Below are 14,774 nucleotides of genomic sequence, written 5' to 3'. Positions count from 1 at the left end.
AGGGTACTTCAACATAAAGGAAACGCCTGATGACACAAATGATGAAGCCCCGCCACGGTGGTCTAGTGGCTAAGGTACAGCAGCCGCAGGTCAGCAGCCGCGACCTGCGGCTGCTGACCCGCAGGTCGCGGGATCAAATCTCGGCTGTGGCGGCTGCATTTCCGATGGAGGCGGAAATGTTGTAGGCCCGTGTACTCAAATTTGGGCGCACGTTAAAGAACCCCAGGTGGTCAAAATTTCCGGAGCCCTCCACTACGGCGTCTCTCATAATCATATGGTGGTTTTGGGACGGTAAACCCCACAAATCAATCAATGAAACACAAATGATAAAATTATCAATGAATAAAAACCACGCAATGCCTCAACGCATCGTATCTCTTCCTGCAAAGCTCGTCTAAATTAGGTACATAAAGTTCGTCTCATGAATAGTTCATGCTGTCGGGAGCTTCGAGGCTGGCTGTTTGAGTAGTGGCTCAGGGCCTTTTTCTTGGTCACTGTCCAATTCGTGAAGTACATCACCGTCTTTGTCGTCTTCGTCGTCCCTCTCAGAGATTTTGATCTTTGTCTTCTTTCAAAACGTGCCGGAATCACTCAATTCCTCGCTTACCATCTCTAACTTTCATTCCCCGTCATACCATTTCTGCATCAGTCATCATCTCATCGACTCTTATCGCTATCTCTTCTCACCGTTATCTTCCTTTTCCATTCCGTCTCTCTACCATCTCGATCTCATTGCATCGTCCTCTCTCCGTGGTACCGTAGTTTCTTTTTGTAGGACCCGACTTCACCCCTCCGTGGCACCTCCGTGGCACCTGACCAATTTCCACTGTCGATGCACCATATATCCAAGTCAGTCGGTCTGTGTCAGCTTCGACGACTGCCCCCGCAGCACACGTCAGTGGAAAGCCCTCTCTCAAGCAAAGTAAACAAATTAGCAATGTACAATTTCCAAATGTGAGCAAGAGACGGCGAGCTGTCTGATGACACGTAAATTATGGGCGACAAGGGGTCCCAACGTTCACGCAAAGCGCGCCGTCTGTAATAGCCGACGCCCGGAGTTTGGAGCGTTGTGCCGAAACGTCTTCGGCCTTCCCAACCGCCCCATTTTCCGGTTCCCCATGACCCGAAGTACAGATAGTTTCGACGCCTCCAACCCAGTGTCTCCCGTACAATTCTCCGCAGCCACCACATCTTCGTCCTTCAACGCCGCAGGTGGATATCCGGGCAGACGCATTAATGAGCCCGGGAGCCGCGGAGGCTGACGGATTGGCAGGCTTGGCCCGGCACAGGCGCTATAGCAGGCTCGCGTGAACAGTGTCACACAAAAGGCAATCCGCTGCCCCCATGCTATAAATCTGAAAAGCGCGCACTGTGCAATGCTACCGTTGTGTCCGTAGACAAGAAGCCGCCACATGGCCCTGGTGTTTGTGCTGTGGGCCCGCAAAACCAGCTGAAAAGCGCAATTGTTACCCCGGGAGTTTTTCTCTTTGCTGGAGCGTTGGTTGAATAAATGGACATAACATTTTGAAAAACCTTGGGTCCAGTACGCGCTTGCGGGGACGTTACACCAGGCTTTACACAGGTGCATTCTTGCTCGATACTTTCGATCAGGTTACAGTGGTAATTTTCTCAGGAGCGAATTAGATTTTTGTACATCCGACTCATTGCATTGTGTCAACAGTGCGAGCATGATCAAAGAAGGCGCCCACCATCTGATATGCGCAACCGCTGTTCTGATCAAGCAAACTGCAGTGCCGGCACTGCCTTCTCGATAACGGCCTGTGTCAACAGCACATGAAAGTCCACTTGTAACGATACAAACAGCTCTGGCTGTGACTTTTTTAGCTTTCTGCAATATTTGAAAATCTTTCTTTGGGATATATGTCCTTTATGAGCACTGATTCATTACCATGAGTTATGCCTTGATGCTCACGTTTCATGGCACGTTTTTTTTCGCCAAGTGTTGCCGTGATCCGAAAAACAATAAAAATTATTTCGTTTTTTCTACAGAACAAAATAATGAGTAGCGTTCCGGTCAAATATTTTCTTTTTGTTACGCTTTTTGTTGTCGATCTTTGTTCCTTTCTGAAACTCCGGTTTCTTGCTCTTTTCCTGGTGCGCACAGAAATGCGTATTTGCCAAAATGTGAAATGATGCGCAATATTGTAGCTCTCGCCTTCGTCCTTTGTTTGTTTCTGCATAAAACATTTACGCTATGTGAACAGGAATTCTTTATCGTAAGTAGGCCAAACATCGCACACTTGAGCATATCACCATATGGCATCTGAACTGGAATAGCGAAGACAGAATGTAGATAGATTTGTGGGGTTTAACGTCCCAAAACCACTATATGATTATGAGAGACGCCGTAGTGGAGGGCTCCGGAAATTTTGACCACCTGGGGTTCTTTAATGCGCACGCAAATCTGAGTACACAGGCCTACGACATTTCCGCCTCCATCGAAAATGCAGCCGCCACAGCCGGGATTTGAACCCGCGACCTGCGGGTCAGCAGCTGAATACCTTAGCCACTAGACCACCGCGGCGGGGCGAAGACAAAATGTAGGAATCCTCACTGAAAACTTTGGGCTTAGGAGAAAAAACAATGTCTAAATTTTCTCAATACATTCCTTTGCTCCGTGGTATTCCCGGCAGGGAAATGGATGACTTTTTTTTCAGAGTGTAGGAGCGTGCTGCTAACAGATACTTCAAATGCGCAGGCGGCCAAAAAGCCGAAAAATCCACCCCTGGTTCTGGAAGACGGGTGAGTTTCTTCGGTGCTTTCTGAATAATTGCTTCGAGGAAGTTACATCATACCTGCGGTCAAATTCAGAAGGGCTATGAGTGCCATTCCGTGACTGAGGAAGCCGAGCATGAAGCATTGTGATGACACGGCGTGACGCAACCATTACTAGCGAGGAAAGTCACGCATTGAGCGTGCAACACGTTGCGATGGGCGCCTAAAATTACACCCGTAGACATATGGAAGCCAGACAAAAGGCTCCCATTCGCGGTGTACCACCCACCACACAAGGTGTCAGCCGTAGTCGGCTGAATATTGTGACGCACATTTAGAACATTACCACTGACAAATATTAGCTGGTGCCTTGCGAAGAGCACGCGCTCGTTTCGCGCAGGCAGCTATTATTCTTATGAACGAGGACTTTTGCTGTTGGTGTTTAGGACCGGGTATGAGAATTGGTAAACAGCAGTCACTCTCTGACTGTCAGGCTATATGCGGCGAATGCAGTCAATGTGCAGATATATATATATATATATATATATATATATATATATATATATATATATATATATATATATATATATATATATACATATATATATATATATATATATATATATATATATATATATATATATATTCCTGCTCACAGTTGGTAATTTTTTCATCCACTTTTCTTTCTTCTTATTTACATTCCATTGGTGGTAATAACTTCCCCTGTACATTCCTTGGCATTAGTGTCTGTTATATCTCATTAATATTGTGCTAAAACACGGAAAAACGAGCCCTTAGGTATACACTTCTTTCCCTTATATATATATATATATATATATATATATATATATATATATATATATATATATATTTATATGTGTGTGTCTTCAGATAAGGCGGACGAGCAATCGAAAAATGATGCTTTATTGCCATTGTTTGGCAATAAAGCAACGTTTTTCATTTGCTTGTCCGCTTTATCTGATGACATCATATAACTCGACCATATCCAGAATATATATATATATATACATATATATATATATATATTTATATATATACATATATACATATATATATATATATATATATAAATATATATATACACATATATATATATATATATATATATATATATATACATATATATATATATATATATATATATATATATATATATATATATATATATATATATATATATATATATATATATATATATATATATATATATATATATATATGGGAAAGGAGTGGATACTTAAGGGCTCGTTTTTCCGGGTTTTGACACAATAATAATGAGTTGTAACTAAGAATAATGCCAAGGAATGTATAGGGGAAGATATTAGAACCAATGTAATGTAAATGAGAAGAAAGAAAAGTAGGTGAAAAATAACTTGCTGTGAGCAGGAATTGAGCCTACGACCTTCGAACAACGCGTTCGATGCTCTGGCCGCTGAGCTATAGCTCAGTGGCTCAGTAGTTAGAGCATCGAACGCGTTATTCGAAGGTCGTAGGTTCAATTCCTGCTCACGGCAAGGTATTTTTTCACCCAATTTTCTTCTTTCCATATACAATACATTACTTCTAATATCTTCCCCTATACATTGCTTGGTATTATAGTGTGTTAGATCTCATTATATATAAATATATATATATATATATATATATATATATATATATATATATATATATATATATATATATATATGAATAGATAGATAGATAGATAGATAGATAGATAGATAGATAGATAGATAGATAGATAGATATGAAAGTATCGGGGAAGCTTTTAGGCCAATGGATGTGTAAATGAGAAGAAAGGAAAGAAAAGTGGGTGAAAAGATAGCTTGCCTTGAGCAGAAACCGAACGCGTTATTCGAAGGTTTCAGGTTCGGTTCCTGCTCACGGCAAGCTATCTTTTCACCCACTTTTTTTTTCTTCACATTTACACAACCATTCAACCATTGGCCTAAAAACTTCCCCTATACATTCCTTGGCATTAATGATTATTGTCTGTCAGTGAGATCTCAGTCTATCAGTCTATATATATAGATATATATATATATATATATGAATAGGAAGAAAGAAAAGTGGGTGAAAGAATAACCTACCGTGAGCGGAAATGTAATTTACATTACATTCGTTCTAACGACTTCTCCTATACGTTCCTTGGCATTATTGTCTGTTAGATCTCATATATATATATACATTACATTCGTTCTAATGACTTCTCCTATACATTACTTGGCATTATTGTCTGTTAGATCCCATATATATATATATATATATATATATATATATATATATATATATATATATATATATATATATATATATATATATATATATATATGAGATCTAACAGACACTAATGCCAAGGAATGTATAGAAGTCATTAGAACGAATGTAATGTAAATTACATTCCCGTTCACGGTAGGTTATTTTTTCACCCACTTTTCTTGCTTCCTATTTACACACACACACCCATATATATATATATATATATATATATATATATATATATATATATATATATATATATATATATATATATATATATATATACCGGGTATATATAAACACCTCGACTTTGACCCTACCACGGAGCACAAAAAAATCATTGTAACAACCCTAGAGAATCTCACACGTGAAGGCGCCATTAATTCAAAGCTTAAAAAGGCACTTATTACGGTACATTCGGCGCCTGGTCGTTTTTACATGCTGCCGAAGATTCATAAAGAGAATAACCCTGGCAGACCCATTATATCAGGCACGGGAACGTTAACGGAACCCATTTCCAGTTATATTGATTCTTTAATCAAAGACATACCACCCACACATGAGTCCTTCTTGCGTGACACAAACCACTTCCTTCGGGAAATAGCAGACGTAAAAATTCCAGACGGTGCATTTCTCGTAACATTGGATGTTAGCTCACTCTACACAAATATCCTACATGACGATGGTGTAAGGGCACTTGTTGAATCGTATGGCACACACAACCCTGTCGCTTATCCAAGCAAAAAAGTAATTGAAATCTTCACAAGACTTGTACTCGATTTGAACAGCTTTGAATTTAACAACTAGTACTATCTTCAAATCAGCGGTACGGCAATGGGTACAAGAATGGCCCCAAACTACGCCAACATATTCATGCACCACATAGAGTCCAATTTTCTTTCATCTAGTAATATCAAACCATTACTCTATAAACGGTACCTAGATGATATATTCATAATTTGGACACATTCGGAAAACGAGCTCCTCAAATTCATACAGGCATTCAACCAGGTACATCCCAGCATTTATTTTACACACACCTACTCTAACACTGAAATAAACTTTCTTGATGTACTCATTCGAGTTGCCGATGGTGCGTTGGTAACTAACGTATACAGAAAACCTACAGACAGGCAACAATACCTGCACTTCAAAAGCTGCCACCCGCGACATTGCAAGACCAGCATTCCCTATTCCCAAGCACACAGATTTCGACGAATCTGCTCCCGCACCGAGGACTTCCACAAAAACAGCACACATATGCGCGAAGTACTCCTTAATCAAGAATACCCGCCAGCTATCATCGATGACGCCATCAAAAAAGCTGAAAATCTGGACCGCCAGATTCTTCTCAACCACCAGAGAAACGCCGACCAACACCGCAACAAAAACTTGCTATTAACTTTCACGAGCAACCCACCGAACATAAACAAGGTCCTAAGAAAACACTTTAACATATTGGAACAGAGCGTGCGACTATCCAAAATTTTCACTTCTCCTCCTTGTGTTGTATACAGAAGGCCGAAAAATATAAAGGATCATTTAATAAATTCAACGATAGGTGTGAAACCTCAAATTGGGTGTCACCCTTGCGGAAAAAGCAGATGCAGGGTATGCAAACACATGCAGACAACGACAGTGGCGAAAAGCACCCACTCGGATTTTAAGCACAGTATAAGAGGTGCACTAGACTGTGACTCAGACAATGTCATATACCTCCTGGAATGTGGGGTATGTAACAAGCAATACGTAGGCCAGACAGACACTCCGTTTAGAATTAGATTCAACAACCATCGGGCACATGTACGATCTCTTCCAGGCCTTCCACTTTAAAAACACTGCACATTAAAAGACCACAGCTTTGATGACATCAGGGTTACACTACTAGAAAACAACTTTCGAACAATCAGAGAACGGGAACAACGGGAATCTTATTTTATCTACAAATTTAACACGATAAAATACCGAATAAATGAACACCCAGGCACTCTGTCTGCGTTACGACCGCTAAAAGACGCAAACGCTTCTCTCTAATCAGTCCGGTTTCATTACGACAATAATATTACCCGCTAACAAAGCTTTTGGCCTATGCATCTGACAACATAGAAATGATTTGCCTCATTGAGCACAGCCGGAACGCACAGATAAGTGGTCCCGGAAGTCGTACGAACCCCCCCCCCCTTTTTTTTGCTTTTTTTCCCTTCTTTTCTCTTTTTTTTCTTCGTCAAGCTTCAACGCACATTCTGTTCCTTCACTGACAAGGAGCTGACAGCTAGGTGGTTTCGTTAACTTTTTCCTACATCCGCGCATATCTTCCCAGTGCGCCGCAACTGTGTGGTGACTGTCCCGTAGTGGTACAGTCTCCCCCCCCCCCCTGTTCTTCTTCTTTTTTTTCTTTTTTTTTCCTTCGTTAATCCTTTAACGCACATTCTGTTCCTTCACTGACAAGGAGCCAATGCATATAATGAATATCGATGGCGGTGCCTCATTCACCGGCTTTTTCGCTCCTCCCGATGCCACCAGCATGCACTTAAAGCGCTTAAGCCCTCCCCATTAACTTGTCATACACTTCAAAGAGGAACGAGCCGCCAGCGGACTACACGGAAAGGTGAAATAAAAAAACCGCGGCTCCCTGCCCACTTGGGGAAGTGTGGGTGCGGGGGAGGTATTGTTGACAATGATGACATTCCTCATCTACCTCTGCCCTACTCTGTTGAAATGCTGCCCCTTTCTAATTACGCCATGTCGGTCTTGCTTCTTCTCCTAGATTTTCTACATTTTATTTAATGTTTGCCCTCCGGTTTCGCTGTTTCTTCTTCTTTTCTCTCTCTCTCTCTCTCTCTCTCTCAATTGACCCCTCCTCTCCTGTCTTGACAGGATATAAAAAGGCACGGAACATGTGTAAATAGTATTATGCCTTGAAAAAGACAGGGTTCTTGTCGAAACGTCGGCACAATAAACAGTTGTTATGTGAAAGCGCATCTACTTTCACATATATATATATATATATATATATATATGTGTGTGTGTGTGTGTGTGTGTGTAACGCTATGATGAATGGCAGACGTGGCCCGGCTCATACTCCATGTTTATTCTATCTCACTTCTTCCTTCTCTACTTCTCCTAACCATCACTTGACATGTCACACGATTCCCCCTCCCCCCCGAAAGATGGCACCGTTTATAACCTACAAAAAATTGAAGAAGCCAATAAACAGACAATGTCCAAATTCGCCGTATCATGTCCCGACGAAGTTCCACAGTCTCTTTATATCTTCAAGCCCGAGGGAGCAGTCCGGTGAACTCGATAACAACTCTGGTGGGCGAGGCTGACTGTTGCGTTCCGGACAGAGCGGGATACACGTGGATACTGCCAGTACTGCTAGAACTCTTGTTCGGGCTGAGCAAGGTTGAAACGCCTTGTTGCATCGGCAGCTCGGATGTCGTCGGGGTTGTATTTTTGGCCGTGAATGCTGCAATTCCGAAGCTTCTTGCTTGCGTGCTTCTCGACAGTCTGTGATGGAGTGCCTGAGTGCTTGCGGTTTGAAAGCAGTGCTTCCGCGTCTGTCTCGGTGCTTCCTGTGGTGTTGCAGTCGGCGGAGTAGCAGGCGCTGGGAGCGTTTCTGGCGACTTTTCTTTGTCCGAAAGTGTATGACGTCTTGTTGGTTTGGAGATCTTATTTTTCGATGTTCTTCAACTGGCGAACGCGCTTCCATTGAATTTGGCATTCGCCGATGCCCTCGTTGCAGTCTCTCTTGTTGTTTTCTGAGTTTGTGAACTTCGTTTTGCTTGCTTTGCTGGTGCAGCTCAGGAGATGGCTGTAGTGGCACCCGTTCCGGAACGGGGCATTCATTTCGTTCGGTGTTTGACGCGTCCTGTAGACAGCTGATGAATGGTGAACTGGTGTCTTGCTTGTTGGGCATAGTTGGCAATGCGTCATCATTGCTAGCATGCTCTTCAGAGGCTTCGTTGACGGGGTTCATTGAGGGCGCTTTCGAAAGACAACTGTGCACGAGGTTTGATGTATCATGCACTTCTGAATTTGTTCGATTCATGAATTGGTGAGCTCTGCATGTGGGCACCACAGGTGACATGGCATTACTAGGTTTGAACTGCAGATTTTGGCAATTCTGCGGTGCCGTAGCAATGACAGGAAGCTCTTCAGGGGCTTCTTTTTCGCTGTTCACTGCGAGTGGTCCTTGCGCCTGGTAGCGTGCTACGTTCGATGCATCTGAGCGTTCTATTTTGTTTGGACTGTCGAGGGTGTGTGCACCGGACGGTGATGCATGAGCCCGTGCGAAAGCAGCATTTCTCGACTGGGTATTTTCTCGGTGTGTGAACTCGTCTATCGTGAACATGGTTTCCTTATGAGGCAAATGGTGAGCGTCAGGAGCGCTTGAAGAGCCGCGTGATGGAAAACCGCGTGGTGGACCGCGTATGCGAGACGAAGAATTTAGAGTATCAGGTCGGTGGGCAACGTCGCGCGTCATAGGCTGGAGTGAGGACTTTCGAAATGCCGGCTTTCGTGCAGAAGGAAGGCGTGCTTGATGGTTAGGTTTTTCCCAAAACACGCATGGTCTTCTGAAAGTAAACTCCTGTGCCATTTCGTCTTGAGGCACTTGTCAATTCGCGCTGGACTTTCGAATGCTTGAGGACTGCTTAGGAAATTGACGATAGTGTGCAGTTGTCTCTAGATGGTTGGCAATGAGTAAGTCTTGGTCATAGTCACTAAAACGGGTAATCATCTTCTCTTTGATTTTTTGCCATGACTCGTCATTCTCGAATATGTGAATTAGGTAAAATTTAAATGCCTCACTGGTGACGTAGTCGCTGAAGTTCGTAACCATCTCCTGTTCCGACCAAGATGCAGCGGCGGCGTGGAGCTCGAAAAGGTTGAACCAGTCCTGTACGGGTCCGTCGTCCGCTGATCCGGTGTACTTGGGGATGTCAAGGTCGTCTGATGGTGCTGTCATGATGCTGGTCTTGGTGTAGTGTTGGGATGTACTTTCGTGGTCCACGTTCGGTCCCTGCGTCTTGCTGAGACGTTCGAAGATGGTAACTGGTTGCTGTGTGCGGCCAGGAGATGATTCTGTAGTCGATGTATGGTCAGGGCGTCTTGTGGAGAACTGCGTCGATGATGAGACACTGATGAAGTGGCTGGGAGGTCTTCATCCTGTCGACTCGTGTGAGGCTACGATGTATTGGCGACGTGGTCCGGCTCAAACTCCATGTTTATTCTATCTCACTTCTTCCTTCTCTACTTCTCCTAACCATCACTTGACACGTCACGTATATATATATATATATATATATATATATATATATATATATATATATATATATATATATATATATATATATATATATATGTGACGTGATATATATATATATATATACATATATATATATATATATATATATATAGTGGCAGCAGGGAAGTAACGCTGGCCCCGGTAGAATAAGAGAAAATAGAGTACGACGCACGCTGGTTTTGCACGGTATATTCTCACGACGTTTCGGCTGGTGGACCAGCCTTTGTCAAAGTAACAAGTAGATGTGAACGCGCTTGCTTATATATACGATTCACATGGGATAATAAAGATCGGCGACGTACATCAGGGATTAGACGATTTATAGCGTGAAGTGTTCATGACGGTACAGTTAGTTATCATGCAAAAACATAAATATATATACATATGTAAAAATGTACAACACCAAAAAACAGAAATTACTTCTACGTGCACACAGCATAACTCTATAAGAACCGGAGATAGATAATGATAAAACAAAAATAAAACATGGATATCAAAATATCAAAAACCACGTGATATTAGTCACATTGCGTGTCATATACACAGCTCAGTCATTTTGATATGAATAAGATGAGTAGTTGATGCTTTTATTGCGCGTGCGCGTTAAAATAGTCTCGCATCCACATTCGTGATAGCGGCGGCGAATAATAAACTCAAGTGACTCTAAACATTGGATACACAAATATACACAATAACAGAAGCATTAGAGACGGTATCCAACTAGCTTAACCGATCACGCTAAGGGCCATGAGTTAAGGCTGATAATGCTTGGTGGGCACACTAGAAAGCGTGCCTGTACTTTCGTTTATGCCTGATGACACGGTGTTGAATTTGTAGATGAGGTACTATTCGCGAATTCCCCGATCATGGTGAGAATGAAAGCCCGATTCAAGTATAGGACCCTAATTTTTTCGAACGAGTGCCCTGGTAAGTGAATGTGTTTTGAGAGCGGGAGGTTAGGTTGCGTATTTGTATGCGATTTGTGGTTCTTGAAGCGTATTCGGAACGATGTTTCTGTATGGCCAATATACTGTTCTTGGCAGACGGCGCACTCGAGCATGTAAATGACCTCAGAGCTATCGCAATTAAAGTGGCCGTGAATTTTAAGGGTGAAATCAGACGACGTACCAACGGCTTCCTGGGTGGTTTGCATATGTAGGCAAACTTTGCAGCGTCGTTTGTTGCAAGGTGCACAGCGAGATGTTGTGGGTTCATTTAATTTTGACGGTGTTAGCATATCGCGCAGATTCTTAGAGCGCCGGTAGACTACGCGAGGTGGTTCAGGAAAGATATTTTTCCAATACACACTTTGGGTAAGGATGTTGTGGGGGCGTTTGAGTATAGAAAGAGCCTTTGGCACTGATGCCGAGTAAGTTAATACGTGATTAGTGCCAGCACGTTGTTCAGGCAAACTGTTTGCGCTAAGAATGTCGGCTCTATTCATTTGGTCTGCTCGGTCTATAGCGTCATCGACCAATTCCGCTGGATACCGTCGTTTAATGAGAGCGCTTTTAAGTTGCTCGCAGTTAGATCGCTCGCGATCGGAACACAATTCCTTAAAACGGTGAGTCTGACTATAAGGTATACCTGTCTTACCATATCGCACATCACTGCTCTGAAAATGAAGGAGCTGGTTTCTATCAGTAGATTCGCGTGTTGGGTGTTGGGTGGAATACATTCTGACTCCGGGCATTACAGGTTAGGCACTGTTGCTCCTACCTTTGCAGCTGCTGGCTGCATCACTCGTGCCGCCCTCAGTTCCAACTGACAGTGAAAGCCAATATGAACCAATGTTATTCCCCGTGGCCAACCTCCCAATTAGCAATGGAATAGAGCGTATATGCATGACATTCAAGACGGACATTAATTGCAACACTGTAAACTCATTTTAGGCATGATTGTAGGTCTGCGCAGTGGCCATGCCCTTTCAATGTGATCCACGCGGTGACCATATTCTTGACAGTAACTACGCATCTAGTCTACGTGACATCATGAAGAACTTTCAACCTACAGCTCTGTGACAGCGCATTAGAAGGCACATATGTTAGCAGAGAACTTTACTGTGCATGCATATACAATAAATTGCTACGGGCTTATCATCTCATATCTGCGTCATGCTGCCACCTTTAAAAATCTTTCTCCGTGATACCAAAAGGAAGTCATGCTCACATGATCCCCGTTGTGAATCGCATGGGCAAAAGCATTGCGAGCGCAACAGTGCGTACGGAACACACAGAGACGGCCGAAGAAGCGGCGATTGCTCTTGCACTGGTCGCAGCACCGGAGGCTGTGGTGGTGATCAGCGACTCGCAAGGTGCCATCCGTGGCTTCACGCGTGGTCACCTATCGTGTCTGGCGGCGCAGATAATCATCATCATCATTATCATCATCATCATCATCATCATCAGCCTGACTACGTCCACTGCAGCACAAAGGCCTCTCCCATGTTTCGCCAGTTAACCCGGTCCTGTGCTTGCTGCTGCCAATTTATACCCGCAAACTTCTTAATCTAATCTGCCCACCTAACCTTCTGTCTCCCCCTAACCCGCTTCCCTTCTCTGGGAATACAGTTAGTTGCCCTTAACGACCAGCGGTTATCCTGTCTACGCGCTACATGCCTGGCCCATGTCCATTTCCTTTTCTTTATTTCAACTACGATATCCTTAACCCTCGTTTGTCCCCTAATCCACTCTGCTCTCTTCTTGTCTCTTTAGGTTACACCTACCATTTTTCTTTCCATTGCTCGCTGCGTCGTCCTCAATTTAAGCTGAACCCTCTTTGTAGGTCTCCAGGTTTCTGCTCCGTAGCTAAGTACCGGCAAGATACAGCTGTTATATACCTTCCTCTTGAGGGATAGTGGCAATCTACCTGTCATAATTTGAGAGTGCTTGCCGAATGTGCTCCACCCCATTCTTATTCTTCTAGTTACTTCAATCTCGTGGTTCGGCTCTGCGGTTTTTACCTGCCCTAAGTATACATAGTGTTTTACAACTTCAAGAGCACTATTACCTATCTAGAAGCGCTGCTCCTTTCCGAGGTTGTTGTACATTACTTTTGTTTTCTGCAGATTAATTTTAAGACCCACCTTTCTGCTCTCCTTGTCTAACTCCGTAATCATGAGTTGCAATTCGTCCCCTGAGTTACTCAGCAATGCAATGTCATCGGCAAAGCGCAGGTTACTAAGGTATTCTCCATTAACTCTTATCCCTAGCTGTTCCCATTCTAGGCTTCTGAAAACCTCCTGTAAGCACGCGGTATATAGCATTGGGGAGATTGTGTCCCCCTACCTTATACCCTTCTTGATTGGTATTCTGTTGCTTTCTTTATGAAGCACTATGGTAGTAGTTGATACCCTGTAAATTTCTTCCAGAATGTTTATATATGCTTCATTTACGCCCTGATTCCGCAGTGTCTCCATGACGGCTGATATTTCTACTGAATCAAACGCCTTCTCGTAATCTATGAAGGCTATGTATAGTGGTTGCTTATACTCTGAGCATTTCTCTATTACCTGATTGATAGTGTCAATATGGTCAATTGTTTAGTAGCCTGTTCAAAATCCTGCTTGTTCCTTTGGTTGATTGAATTCTAATGCTTTCTTTACTCTGTTAGCAATTACCTTTGTAAATAGCTTGTATACTACAGAGAGCAAGCTGATCGGCCTGTAATTCTTCAAGTCCTTGTCATCTCCTTTCTTATGTATTAAGATGATGTTAGCGTTCTTCCAAGACTGGTACTCTTCCCGTCAGGAGACACCTCGTAAACAGGGTGGCTAGTTTTTCTAACACAATCTGTCTTCTATCTTTCAGCAGATCTAATGTTACCTGATCCTCACCAGCAGCTTTGCCTCTTTGCATGCTCTACAAAGCTTTTCTGACTTCTTCTATCATTACTGGTGGGGTATCATCTGGGTTACTGCTAGTTCTTGTAGTATTAAAGTCGTGGTTGTCTCGGCTACTGTACATATCTCTGTAAAACTCCTCCGCTATTTTAGCTATCCTATCCATATTGGTAGTTATTTTGCCTTCTTTGTCCCTTAGTGCATACATCCGACTTTTGCCTAGCCCAAGTTTCCTCTTCACTGCTTTGACGCTTCCTCTGTTTTTCAGAGCGTGTTCAATTCTCTCCATGTTATACCTTCTTACATCGCACACCTTACGTCTATTATTCAACTTCGAAAGCTCTGCCAGTTCTATTTTGTCTGTTGTACTTGACACTTTCATGATTTGACGCTTCCTAATTAGGTTATTCGTTTCCTGGGAAAGCTTGCCAGTGTCCTGTCTAGCTACCCTGCCTCCAACTTCCACTGCACACTCCATAATGATACTCGTCAGATCATCATTCATTGTATCTACGCTAAGGTTGGTTTCCTCAATAAGAGCCGAGTACCTGTTCTGAAGCGAGACTCTGAATTCCCGTACTTTTCCTCTCAGTGCCAGCTCATTGA

The sequence above is a fragment of the Rhipicephalus microplus genome, chromosome 2, assembly GCF_043290135.1.
Source record: "Rhipicephalus microplus isolate Deutch F79 chromosome 2, USDA_Rmic, whole genome shotgun sequence".
Classification (NCBI taxonomy): Eukaryota; Metazoa; Arthropoda; class Arachnida; order Ixodida; family Ixodidae; genus Rhipicephalus; species Rhipicephalus microplus.
Note: the sequence above shows the minus strand (reverse complement) of the source record.